A 13,233-nucleotide genomic window follows, 5' to 3' on the forward strand; every position below is an offset into this window, starting at 1 on the left:
AAAGGGTCCGGCAGAGCAAGCGAGTGCCGCGCCCAGGGTCTGCCAGAGCAAGCGAATCCCGCACCCAGAGGCCGGCAGAGCAAGAGTGGCGCCCCCAGGGGCCAACACAGAAAATGAGTGCCGCGCCCAGGGTCTGCCAGAGCAAGCGAGTTCCTCACCCAAAGGCCAGTAGAGCAAGAGAGTACCGTGCCCAGGGGCCAACACAGAAAAAGAGTGCCGTGCCAAGGGTCCAGGAGAGCAAGTGAGTGCTGCACCCAGGGGCCAGCAGAGCAAGCAAGTGCCACGCCCAGGGGCCTGCAGAGCAAGCAAGTGCCACGCCCAGGGGCCGGCAGAGCAAGCAAGTGGAGGCCAGCAAAATTGAATAAACTTTATTAAAAAAAAAACACTGAGAACAGTTTTAAAACAGATTAAAAATGATAGGTGGATCTTTAAAAGAATTTGTGGGCCAGTTGAGAAGCAAAGATCCTGACTCAGATAAGTCTGAAAGGTTTACAAGACATTTTCAGGAATCGAGACTCTAGAAAACCAGTAAGATGTAGTTTTTCACAAATGGGGAACGTTGTGAGGATCTGGACAGAAACAGGAAAACACGGTAGCGATGATGTGATAGTGCGGGACTGGATTGGATATATATGATATAAACAGCAGAAATCTATACAGTTCATGCAAAATTGTTGTATTCTCGTATGCTACAAATCGATTCAGAAACTAAATGTATGATTTTGAACATTTCAAGAAAATATCAGGAAATTATTAATGCAAGTATCTGTTTATACAGACAAGCAACACTTTCTAGACCAAGTGAAATTGATATGGAGGAACTTTTGTCTTGTCTCAGTAGAAACGTTAGCTTGCTGACCCCATGGTTTCCATTTGAGATGAAATCTGAGACTTTAATACAGCCATAGCTTACAACTCGTTTTGAGATTACAGCGGGGTGGCGACGCTCTGTCGACTCTCCTGTTCCATGAATGTCGCTCTTATGAAATTACAACTTCCTCCTGCGTAGAAAAATGATGTTCTGCAGGTTAGCTCCTTCTAACAAAGAGGAATGTGTGGACCTGATCAGATGATAAGCTCCCTTAATAAGGTTTTGCTTTGGTCTAGACGTAGATTGGTTAGATCAGGGCTGCCAAGCTCTAGTCATGGCAGCTCTACACTAATGCCTCAGCTATTTGAGGTCAGAAGTTGAAGAAGATATTGATAAAACGATGCATCATCATCTATTGTTGTCCATTAATATGCCGACACTAAATATTGATGTGATTACAGAGGTCACTGGCATCTCTGCAGTTGTGGAATCTTTTGCAGGGAAGACAAAAGGAGACGATCGCACCTTTCTGGCTGATCTACATTGCCAGACTCTTTTTATGGTGAAGAACTGTGACCAAGATTAAGATCATGGTGCTAAATTTAGCAATGTGGCTGGACTTCATAAAGAGGAGCTGAGGTTCTTTAAATGGACATCTGGTCTGGATGGCTCCTAGCAAGGAGTTATAGGCATGACTAACCAGGTCAGAGGCAGAAACGATGACATTGCTCCTCCCTAGAAACACAACCTTCTGATTTTCTTACAGCAGGCAGAGACGATCAAAATTAGGCTCAATACCGAAAGCAAAAAGCCTGAATTAAACCTGTAAATTAGGCACTGAATGCGAAGAGAAACAATAAAAAAAAAAAAAACAGAAGTTGAAAATACAATTAATAAATTAAATCAAAAATATTATTTTTCATTTGGTATACATTTTGGTTTTATATATTTAATTATTACAAATGTACATTTTAATTTTCTAATTTTTGATATTTATATCCTGTTTGTATTTATTTTAAATTTTAAGTTATTTTTTTCACATTTTCTCTTTATATTTTCAATTTACAATGTAATTTTTTTTTTGTTTAAGATGGTTCTCAACTTATTTTTATATATTTTTCTTATGTACAACTTATATTTTTCAAATTTACAATCTGGTTTCCTGATTTTGACCCATAGGAGACTTCCAGAAATATGAGAATGCTGCTTTAGTTAGCCAAGCAACGTCTGTCCTTTTGATCAAATAAGAAACAAAGTGATTCCATTTCTTATTTATAATGCGAGAATGTTCCGACAAAACGGCGTCCCTGTAGTTTGGCGAAAATGTCAGTAGAAGTTTTGGCCACACTTCCAAACACGCTACAGGGCAGCAGAACAAGCAGCTCACGCAGCAGCTTCTTCTTCCTGCTGCTGACTGAACAGAGAAGATCAGGAGCTGGTGTGAGCTGATGCTACAAATATGTGCTCGAAAGTCTGAAAGTCATCTTACTGCTGCTTTTCTTTTTTTTTCTCTTTTTTATTAAGAAAAGTAAAGACGCTAAGCTCCCTGAAGAGTCTGAGAAAGCTGTAAAATTGCTCTATCCCAGAGTATTATAGATGTTTTGATGTCATGTTGATCACATGTTTCTGAAAAGCAAACTTTAATAATACTAAAGAAACTAAATATATTAAGAGTCAATCTATAAATCCATTCAATGACATAAAGAGAATCTCATTTGAGAAGGATGTTTGAACTTCTTTGTGTTTCAGAGCTTTATGGTTGGTTGTTTTGGCAGAATATTTGCTTTAAAAAACATAAAATTTGATCTTAAGAATGACAACATTTAAGGCAACAACTCCCATTTCTACTTGTTCTGGGTTTAGTGCTGCCACAAATGATTTTTGTAATAGTTGACTAATCACCGATTATTTTTTTCCCGATTAGTCGACTAATCAGGTCAGGCATAAAGTGGCTGTAAAGCACACATCTTAACAATCATTAGATGTAAAATAACTAAAAATTAGATATTTCATTACCTGTGTGAATGATGTAAGCTGAAGTTTGAAGATGCTAGTGAAGATAGGTGAAGATCCTGAAGCTAATAGCCAAAAACACTAAAGCTGATAGCCAGCCAAAATATTATCCAAATGCCAAATTAGCCTAAAAAAATAAAAAAGCCAAACTCAGCCAAAACAGCTAGCATGCAGCTGAAATATTAGCTAAACTCCACAATAGCCTAAAAACAAAAAAAGGCAAAGTTAGACAAAACAGCTACAATTGTGCTAAAATTTTCGTTAAATTCCAAAACAGCCTACAAAACTAAAAGAAAAAAAATCCCAAATTAGCCAACAAAGCTAGCATAAAGCTGACATATTAGCTAAACTCAAAATTAGCCTAAAAAAACAGAAAAAATCCTAAATTAGCCAAAAAAGCTAGAAGGTAGCTGAAATATTAGCTAAACTCCAACTAGTCTAAAAAACCTTAATAAATACCAAAATAGTCCAAAAAGATAGCAGAATGCCAATATAACATTCAACTTTCCTACACTCTGACTTCATATAATATAAAGTAACGACAAATTGTGGCAGCCCTATCTGGGTTATGTTTATATATTTTGAATGATGCAACTAAAGGAGGATTTTTGTTGTCCATCTTCTTGGTTTTGTAGAGTTTCATCATATCTATTCTCAGCTGTAGGGAAATGTTGGGTTGATTTCCTTTCTCTGTTTCCTTTGAATCTCTCAGTTCTCGTCTCCTTTGACCCACATGGGTCAAAGCAAAGACCAAAGGGAAAAGGACATGGCGGGGAATTGTTTCAGGATTTAGCTTACATATATGGATTTTCTTCCTGTTGGGGCAATGACAAAAAGAGCAAGATCAAACTGAGAAAGTGAAAAATCTAAAGTTAGATCAAATATAGGGCTGCACGGTGGCGCAGTGGTTAGCGCTCTTGCCTCACAGCGAGAAGGCCCCGGTTCGAATCCCAGCTGGGACCTTTCTGTGTGGAGTTTGCATGTTCTCCCCGTGCATGCGTGGGTTTTCACCGGGGACTCCGGCTTTCTCTTATCGTCCAAAAACATGCTTCATAGGTTCATTGGTGACTCTAAATTGCCCCTAGGTGTGGATGTGAGAGTGAATGGGTGTGATTGAGGCCCTGCGACAGACTGGCGACCTGTCCAAGGTGTACCCCGCCTTCGCCCTTCAGTAGCCGGGATAGGCTCCAGCACCCCGCGACCCCGAAAGGGACAAAGCGGTCAAGAAGATGGATGGATGGATGGATAAGATCAAATATATATATATCTTATAGAAATCTATAAAGTGAGTAAACATTCCCATTGTATAAACAGAAATGTGCTGTCAGCCTCCATTACACATTTGCACAAAACTTTATTGAAATTCTAGAAATGCTAAAAAAAATAATTTACACTAAATTACAATTATATGAATAAACACAAACCAACTTACGCAATAAGTCATTAAAAAACCCAGCGACGGATGTGGAAAATACTTTGATTTACAGCAGAGACATTCAAATTTCTGTCACATCACTAGCACTCGTCATCATCTATCAAAGGAGATGTTGCTGTCTTATTCAGGCCGTGGAGCGGCGAGCTGCGTGAGAGCGGCTACGGATGAAGGGATTTCTGGAAATGGTGAATCCAACAATTCCACAGGACAAACTGACAAAAATGACCTCAATGACCAAAATGACAAACGTTTTTTCAATAACTGAGAGTTTTTTTTTTTAATTGCTGTGTTTCAATTAAACAAATTTATTATCGCAAATCCAATTTGTGCAATTTCATAGTCAATGGAAACGCAGCTATAGTGGCCTCATGTGAACACTAAAGTGAAAGGACGGGGATGAAAAAAAAACCCTCAATACACTTATCTAAAATATACAATCTAGATTAGATTGTGTTTATATACGCTGTAAATCGTGTAGACTTTGAACTGAAGTGTAGAACATGCAGTGTTTGAAGTGTTACAACGAACAGTAAATAGTTACTCACCACTTATTTGTAAAAGTAACTGACTTTTACTCTTTAATACAAGTTACCAGAACAATCAACTATTTGGTTTTTCGTTCAACATTTTGATTTTTTTGGACTGCACCGTGGTGGAGTGGTCATCGCTCATACCTCACAGCGTGAAGGCCCTGATTTAAATCTTGACTGGGTCTTCTCTCTGTGCATGTTCTCACGTTTGTATGTGGTCACCAAGTTCTCCAGTTTCCTCGCACAGTCCAACAACATGCTTCATATGTTATTGGTTACTACTAAATTTAATTTATTTAAATTTTAACTTTTCAAATGTTATTAAAACAATGTTAAACACGGACCAAACACACAACTTTGAATGTATGTATTAATTAGTTGTCTGCCTTATGTTAATAAAAAAGTTAGAATTAGTTAAAAAATGGTTTCAGGTTAGGAAATAATCAGGTTTTTAGAAAACGATTTTATATTTTATTTTATATTGAAGATCTTCAGCACATTTGAAGCAAAACATTTAGGTAAATTGTAGGGATTAGTTCCCTCTGAAACGTTAGCAAAGTGCATTCATTAAGCAAAAATTATTTATTTTAAGCATGAAAAAATCAACATTAAACCACAGAATAAAAAAAATATATATAAATGAAAACAAAGTACTGCAATATGCCAGTAGAGCAGTTCTAAAAAATGACAGTTCAAAGAGTGAACTTTTAAAATCGTAGACTGCTGTGTGTCTCAGAACAGCAACATTCCAAAAGTTCACAACAACTACACAAAAGAAACATACCGTCAAAAAATGTAATGAATTATAACTTAAAGCCAGAATGTACTTAATAATCACATGAAAATAAATTTCGGAAATATTCAAACAGTCCTAAAGTGCACAAATAAACAGAACAATATTTTTATAAATCCCTGAGTCGGGATTGGGAATCTGATTCCGGTCAGCTCTAATGTCGTCACCACGCACGTTCTACAGCTTGTGTTCATATGTTGCGTAGAAGAAAAGATGGAGCAGAAATCTTCAAAAGTTTGATTATTCTTTGCGAAAAAAAATCTTAAGATGTTGACTTGCAATATGGAATATTAGCCAAACTCCAAAACAGCCTAAAAAAAAAAGAAAAAAAAAAAAACGGCTATATTAGCCAAGACATCTCCTTTGTAAATATCAGCCTAACTCCAAAAGAGTCTAAAAAAATTAAAAATAGCCTAAATTAGCCAAAACAGCTAACATAAACAGACATATTAGCTATACTCCAAAACTGCCTAAAAAATCTTAGTAACGGCTAGCTTTGAAGCTTGAAAACTAACTTTTTAACATCATTATGAATATAAGTTTATGTTGCGCTAAATCAAACACTAACTGGAACATTTGCTGCACACAGAATGCGCACATGCAGAGACATGCATGGAGCGTCCAAATGAGATTACAGAGTTTTGTCTCAGGCTGCGCCAGAGACTTTGTGCGTCACTCCTGCTGAGCCAGATTAGACTGAGCCTCCCTTCAGCCTTGTGTTTAAGGTGACAGAGAGGCTGCTCGCTCCCCATTCAGGCACTAAATTGATAATTAAACCAAAAAAAAAAAAAGTTACCTGCTCTGTGCCCTGAGGGTCAGGGCTCCATGAAGGCTGTTACAGTCCTGTTCTGCTCCGTCCATCGTCCTGCTGAGGCGGACCGGGCTTCTTCATCTCCTGAGGATACGGATAAAGGGTGAGATTGTTGCTCCATATGAGGAGGGGAAACGGAAAAGTGAGGAGGAGGAAGTGAGGATGCACTCAGGAAGAACAAAGACACACTTTTCCCAGATGATTGCACAGATGAAGGATGGATGACTGACAGCTGAAGAGCACAGTTAGCAGAAGGATGGAAGAGCAGGACAGGGCCCGCCCGCCGCCCGCCCGTTCTGCTGTGAGGTCCCACATCTCCCTGCTCTGCTCCAAACCATCCATATTTAATGAGGCCTTTACAAAGCCCTGGGAAAAGAGATGCCGGGAACTCTGCTGTTCTGGTTTCTGTTAGAACTTTCCCTCTTCCTCCCTTTGCCTTGACATCTGTTTTTAAAGATTCTTCTGGGCAGGAAAAAGTCTTTGCTTTGTTTCAGCTGATCAGAAGGGGCCGTTCCATCCTAAACCATCGCCACCGTCTGTTTCCTACCTTTCTGGTTGTTGTGGTTGTGCGGCGGCGTGTTCGACTCAATGTATGTTTTTATTCTGTGAGCGAGCGCTCGGAGTTTGTGCGCCCGGGCCTGTTAGTCGGAGTGCTGCTGGCATCAATAATGCATCAAGATAATGCAGCCGCTTCGTTCTACCAACAACTAACAGGCGTACCGGCGCACACCGAGGAAGACAGTCGGAGGGAAGCAAAACGCATGGAGCTGCAAAACCGAAAAAAGATGAGAAAGGGAAACTTGAGCCCTGTAATAACGGCAAATTCAAACTCCAGTTATCCTGAGAGCGACGTTTAGGTTGGATCTCAGGTAAACAAGATGCTATTTTTGTCTCTAATTAATCAGAAATGTCATTTTATGTGTAGGAAGGAACAACTAAAGGAAGAGAAACTGGGATTTTCCTCATCTTCTCGGTCCCATCAGGAGACTGCTCAAGCTTTCGGCGTGACGGTTAAAAACATACAAAAAACTTGCAATGTGAAAAATGAGTGATCAATTTTAGCCCCCTGTGCAACTGAGTTTAACACCCATGCTCCAAAATAACCTCTAAAAAGTGAAATCTGCAGAGTTTAAATATGTTTTTAGGCTGTAAAGCTCCTCACTACACAGCTTATCCACTTTTCTCGACAGAAACGTATATTTTTAGACTTTTATCTCTTTTTTAAACCCTCAAAGTTCAAACCTTCATAGAAAAATAAATCCAGGAATGAAAGTAAAAAACGAATCCCAATTAAAGGTTTATCAGGCAAACTGGATGCTTCCTGTAAAAGGGACAAAAGAGATTGATTGACAAGGTGTACATCCAATCAGGAGGCGGGACAGTGCACTGTTGAAAAATTTGAAAAAAATCAACATTTTACAAAAAAAAATGATCACAAAACATGAACTGCAAAGAATTACTGTATTCAAATCACTATTAATTAGCAGTCTGTAAAAAAAAGCAAACGGAAGTCCAAGAATGAAAGAAAAATAAAACTATTGTGAGAATTAATGTTTAAAAAGTGAATTAAACAACACAAGTTTTCAAAATAAAAGCATCTAGTCTGACTTTTTTCAAATTGGAGAAAATAGAAATGTCACAATAGTGACTACACCTGGTTTGAGTTGACTTCCTTTTTCAGAGAAACGTGATTTAAGTGGATCAGAAAGGGTAGATCCTTTCAGTTCTCTCACGTCAGTTTTAGCCTGATTATCTTGTTCACCACAATAATTAATAAAGGTGTAACAATTCATCGATTGAAAAGTTTCTATTCAACCAAAAAGCAAAAAAAATCCACTTATACCATTAAAAAAATCATTTCAAACGTAAATAAAGTGATGATAATTGATGTCGGAAAATACCATTTGGATTGAGGTATGGTAGGTTTATTTTAATATCACAGAAAAACGACCAAATTTCATCACAGTGGACAACATGTGATGGTAGAAAAAAAATCTTACTTTATTTTGACAGATTTAAAGAAAAATGTGACAAATTGAATTGTTGCACCCCTAATAATTAAACAGCTGAGTCTTTTCAGGTTTATTTGTTGTAGAAAAAGCTAAAACATTACTAAAATTCTTTCAATCATCATTTTAGTTTATTACATTTCCATTGAAAACAGACTGATTCATCATTGTGTGGACAGTCTGACAGTCTTTGTTTGTTTGCTCTTCAAGAGGAAACACAGAGAAAACAATCCTGTTAGGACTTCACCTCATGGACACAAACATGTCAGCGCACACATGCAAACACATAATCCAGGTGACCTCATGACCCCGGCGGTTAATTGACACAGACAGACAGACGGGCTTCAGCTGTGCACAGGTGAGGATGCATGTGAGGTCAAGCGTCCCATCAGTCTCAGGTGCTGATAGAGGAGCCAGAGGAAGTACGTAAGTACATTTTTATTTATATACCATATTTGAAAATCACAAAATCTTTTACATAAATAAAATACAGAATAAATCCCAAACAGTGAAGATAAATTAGTGTAGTTAAGCCTAAGTTACATTCACCTGTGTGGGGGGTTGATGCATTTAAGACCCATTTAAATGAAAATGGTGTTTTTGACATGTTATTGTAGCAATTATCTGATTTTTGAGGACATATATAAATAAAAAATAAGCTGAAAAATCTCCTTTTTTGAGTATTTCTCTATTCGAATTGTTGTGATGCAGAAGCAGATGAAGAAATCGCGTTTGAAAAAGCCTGTAGTTGTGGCATAGAAGCTATAATATGAAGCCCAATCCTCCCGATGCACCCACTTGTAGACAAATAGATTTTTGTTTTTTCTCGTCCGAGCGTGAACCTGTGGTACGTGGTGCAAGACGGTTACTGAGGAGACGACGGCTAAGAAGCTGATGAGTATTTATGACGGAAAATGTCACAAAAACAGTGAGAAAAAGCAATATATATCACCTTAAAAATTGTTGGGATTCATCCAAACACATTTCAATGACTTCTAGTGTCTCTTTATTGTTATGCTACTGTGTTTACATCCCATCAGGGGTGGGGCTACTCCAAAAGCCACGCCCCCACAGAGGATATTTTGGAAACAGAATCTTCAGATCAACATTAAGACGTTTAGTTTCTGGAATTTTTATTAAAAGCGTCATAATCATAATTAAAACACTACTGGGAACCTTTTTTAAAATAAAAAAATTGTCATAGGGGGACTTCAAGAAGATTATTTTCCCAACATTATATCAAAAAATCTGTAGTCATCGTATTTCTGTGAAGATTCTTTTTCATCCATGATGGTTCCACAACAGAAAGGGTCTAAAAGGGTCATCTGGACTTACTGTTCTAAGTTAAAGATTCTTTTATTAAAGATGCTTTTTCAATTCTGGGAAGATTTTTGTTTGCAAGTTACTTCTCCAATCCTCAGAGCAGCTAAAGACCTCCCTTAAAAAGACACATCTGTCAAAAGTCTCATTTATCCAGGAGAAGATTCTTCTGCTAATGTTTCTGCTCCTTTTAATTCCAAAAATGTGATTTTTGCTTTAAGCTTCATTTGAAAGACACATACTGTTAATGTTTCACTGGCCGGCATGATTCTATTCAGCATGACATTTCAGATTTGAGATTCCTGTGGGGAAAACGGAAAAGGAAGTAAGGAAGTAGGAAAGAAACAGAGCTAAGCAGCTGTGGAAGATTCAATAATCAGCAGATTAGGTTGTTAAAGGTGAGAACGGTTGCACTTTCAGCGATCCAAATCCACGTGGAAAGACTCTTGAAAATGTTTTTTCAATTTGAAAACATTTAAATTAATTAAGGAATATCAGGGACCCAAAACACAATTCTCCCCTGTGAGTCGGTCCTGGATGGATGGAATTTTATACATTTTCAGTTTTCTTTGAGTTCTTTTTTTTTTTTGCTTCTTTTTAGATCCACTTCAATTAAAGTGTATTTTGGTTGGTTTTTTTTTATGAAAGTTTCATGGAAAAGACAAACACCCATAGTTTTTAACATCTTCTTGTGGCATTTTTCTGATAGAGGGCGTATGTAAAGAAAATTCATCTTAAAACTGCATTCCTTTAGTTCAAATTGTCATGGATCAGGAGCAGATGAACGCTCATATTTGTGAAACAGCAGCTGAAATGTTGTGAACAAACTTCTTCTGATGCATCCACTTTCTGACAAATAAATCCACGTACGTCTTCATTTTTCTCTACGAGCTTTTTTCAAAACTGTACGGCTTCAAAGCTCCAATATTGATCACTGTTTTTGTTGCTCCGCTAATGTTAGCTTGGAGATTTGAGGGGCTGTAAGCTAGCGGGGGAAAGTAAACAAAGGCATGATGGGATATCACTGGAGGGTTACTTCTGCTCACAACACAAAGGCGAATTTCTATTCAACTTCTGTTGCTCTGCACAAAATATGTCTCAAAAAATGACTTTTTTTTTATTTTGGCTAAAAACTGCAAAATCATAAACAAAAAGGAACTAAAAAGGATTTTACAATTGAAAAAAATCTAGTTGGAGGGGACTTTAAAGCAGAATTGTATTACAGAGCTGATTTGAACAAAGTTTATGAATATAGACTAAAATATAAAAGTAAATTTACACAATAACTAAGACAAGTATAAACATTTTTATATGAAAATTATTGAAAACAAGTTTTTTAAAGTGAAATTTAAATTAAACAAATGCATAAAAAGCTGAAATTTCCTAAACAATTTAAATTAAAAACTCCAGTTTCGGTTAATAAACAAAACTGTTAATGAATGGACCTTTAGGTGTTGTCTTATAGTTGATGGATTAAATAACAAACTTTTAAATGTTGGAGCTCTGAAAGAAAAGGAAGATAACTCAAAGAAACAAACATTTTCCCCATTTAAATGCTTCTTTCTCTGTTTTGTGCTAAAAAAACAATGTAGATACACTTTATTTCTCTGCAGAAGCTCTATAAAATAATTATTTACAAATTTAAAACAAAGAATTCCACTAGTTTAAGTTTTTCAAACTGTTCTCCAAATTAGGAATGAACCAATTCTAGTTTTATTACAGTCATTATGTATGTACTTCGATGTCACTGAGGTACAACAAACTGCACAGAGAAATTTTCAAGTTTTTGTGAAAAATAATCCTCAAAACAACATAAATTACAGAGAGAAAATTAATTTTGGAAGGGTATTTTTTATGTAAAATTGAATAAAAATAAACAAGATTTTAATTCACTTTCTATGGTAAAATCATCTTTACAAATAATTTGTATTCGGCTTATAAACTGTTTGGTTTCTTTTAAGAGTTTGACTGAATTTTTCTCTCAGTACTAGACATAATAAATAACAATGAAAATCATAAAAAAAAACTTAGCAGATTCTAAAAATAGCCTCATAAATGAGTAAAGGCGGGAGGCCTGCACAATGCCGCCAGCCTCATTCTCCTGCCTGGATCCAGCCTGACAGGAGGACAGGACTCACTCTGCGTGGAGAACAGATGGATGCACACGGGAGGCTCCTCCCACCACCGAGGACTCCACCGTCTCATCCCTCTGAGATGTTTGGAAATGTGGAGGCATGATGCAGCAGAAATGTACAAGGAGCGGAGCGCGTGCACAGCTTCAGGGATGACGCCGCGCGCGCTGCAGGCTGCACTGATGCATTAGTAAAGCACACGCATTTCATGCACGGTGTGTTCATCTATTCTTTAGCAGCAGCTCAACTCTGACACTTTCCACTGGATTCCATGAGTCAGGGTATTTCTCAACTCTGACTCCGCCCCCTTTCTTGCGTCATCACAGGTGAAGACCAGGTAAAGTCGCTCAAAACTAACTTTCTGGCGGCAACGTATTTGCTTGTCACGTGACAATAAAAGTTTGAATAACAAAAAAAAAATATTTCAAGCTAAAAAAAAATTATGTTTTAAACTCATAAAATGTTCACTCTTCTTTAGAGATATAAAATAATAATAATAAAAAAATAAATAAATTCAGCATTATTCATGTACAATTAGTTTGTCTGTTTGAGTCTGATAAGCTATAAAGACCTTACCGGTGAGCGCGCGGGTCTCTTCCTCGTGTAATCCCCGCGTGCGCGCAGGGCGGGTCAGCCCGCGCGCCGTGGTCCTGGAGGAACTTGGAAAAGACCCGCAGAAACCACCGCTCCTTCGCCAGTGGGATGCCGGGGAAGTCCGTTAATCCCAAAACACCTGGAGTCCACGAGGAACGCGGCTCCAGACCCAAAGCGAACCAGAGACGCCGTCCCGCGTGCAGGTGAGCGCGTGAGACGCGGACGGGTGGCTTAAACGTCGATAATCTTCTCACTCATCCATCCATCCGGTCCCTTCCCCTCCCTCCTTCTCTCTCTCTCTCTCTCTCTCCCTCGCGCTCACCCATGCGCGCGCGCGCACTTCAACTTTCAATGATTCAGTCCACAGAAAAACAAAAGGTGGAGATGGAGCCGCGGCGCGAGCGCTGTATTGTTGAAACACCTGCATTATGAAGATTTTTATTGATATTTATTTTATGCAAAACGCTCCTTAATATTCTACTGCATCCTCACAGCACGCACGCGCACACACCCGATTGCAAAGAGAAAATAGAAGGGGAAAAAACTGAGAATAATAAGTTAAAAACTAATGAATAAATGAAGAACAAATATAGATCTTTGTCGCCCCCTGCTGGTCAATGTATACTACTGCAGCTCTTATAGACAATTATGAAAAATCTTTTCTATTTCTTTCTCCGAAAACTATTTTTACACCAGCCATAATTTACTTAATGTAATTTCAAGTAATTTTAGATGATCCTTGTACTATTTTAAAATCAAATACATGTTGATTTTCCCTTCTATTT

General features: G+C 37.8%; 1 protein-coding gene across 2 annotated transcripts in view; it reads right to left on the reverse strand.

Moving 5' to 3' along the window:
• LOC112157131 (FERM and PDZ domain-containing protein 1) overlaps positions 1-12,996 on the reverse strand; it is a 52,062-nt gene extending 39,066 nt beyond the window's left edge. The window contains exons 1-2 of one of the 2 annotated variants that reach the window (XM_024289697.2): positions 12,431-12,996; positions 6,379-6,477 (exon numbers count right to left, since the gene is read on the reverse strand). The gene's annotated coding sequence lies outside the window, so the exon portion shown is untranslated. Of the gene's footprint in view, positions 1-6,378; positions 7,038-12,430 lie in introns of those variants that run through there. The other variant, XM_036213770.1, reaches the window with a different exon arrangement.
• Positions 12,997-13,233: the final 237 nt, after the last annotated feature.

This window comes from Oryzias melastigma, linkage group LG1, assembly GCF_002922805.2.
Source record: "Oryzias melastigma strain HK-1 linkage group LG1, ASM292280v2, whole genome shotgun sequence".
Taxonomy (NCBI): Eukaryota; Metazoa; Chordata; class Actinopteri; order Beloniformes; family Adrianichthyidae; genus Oryzias; species Oryzias melastigma.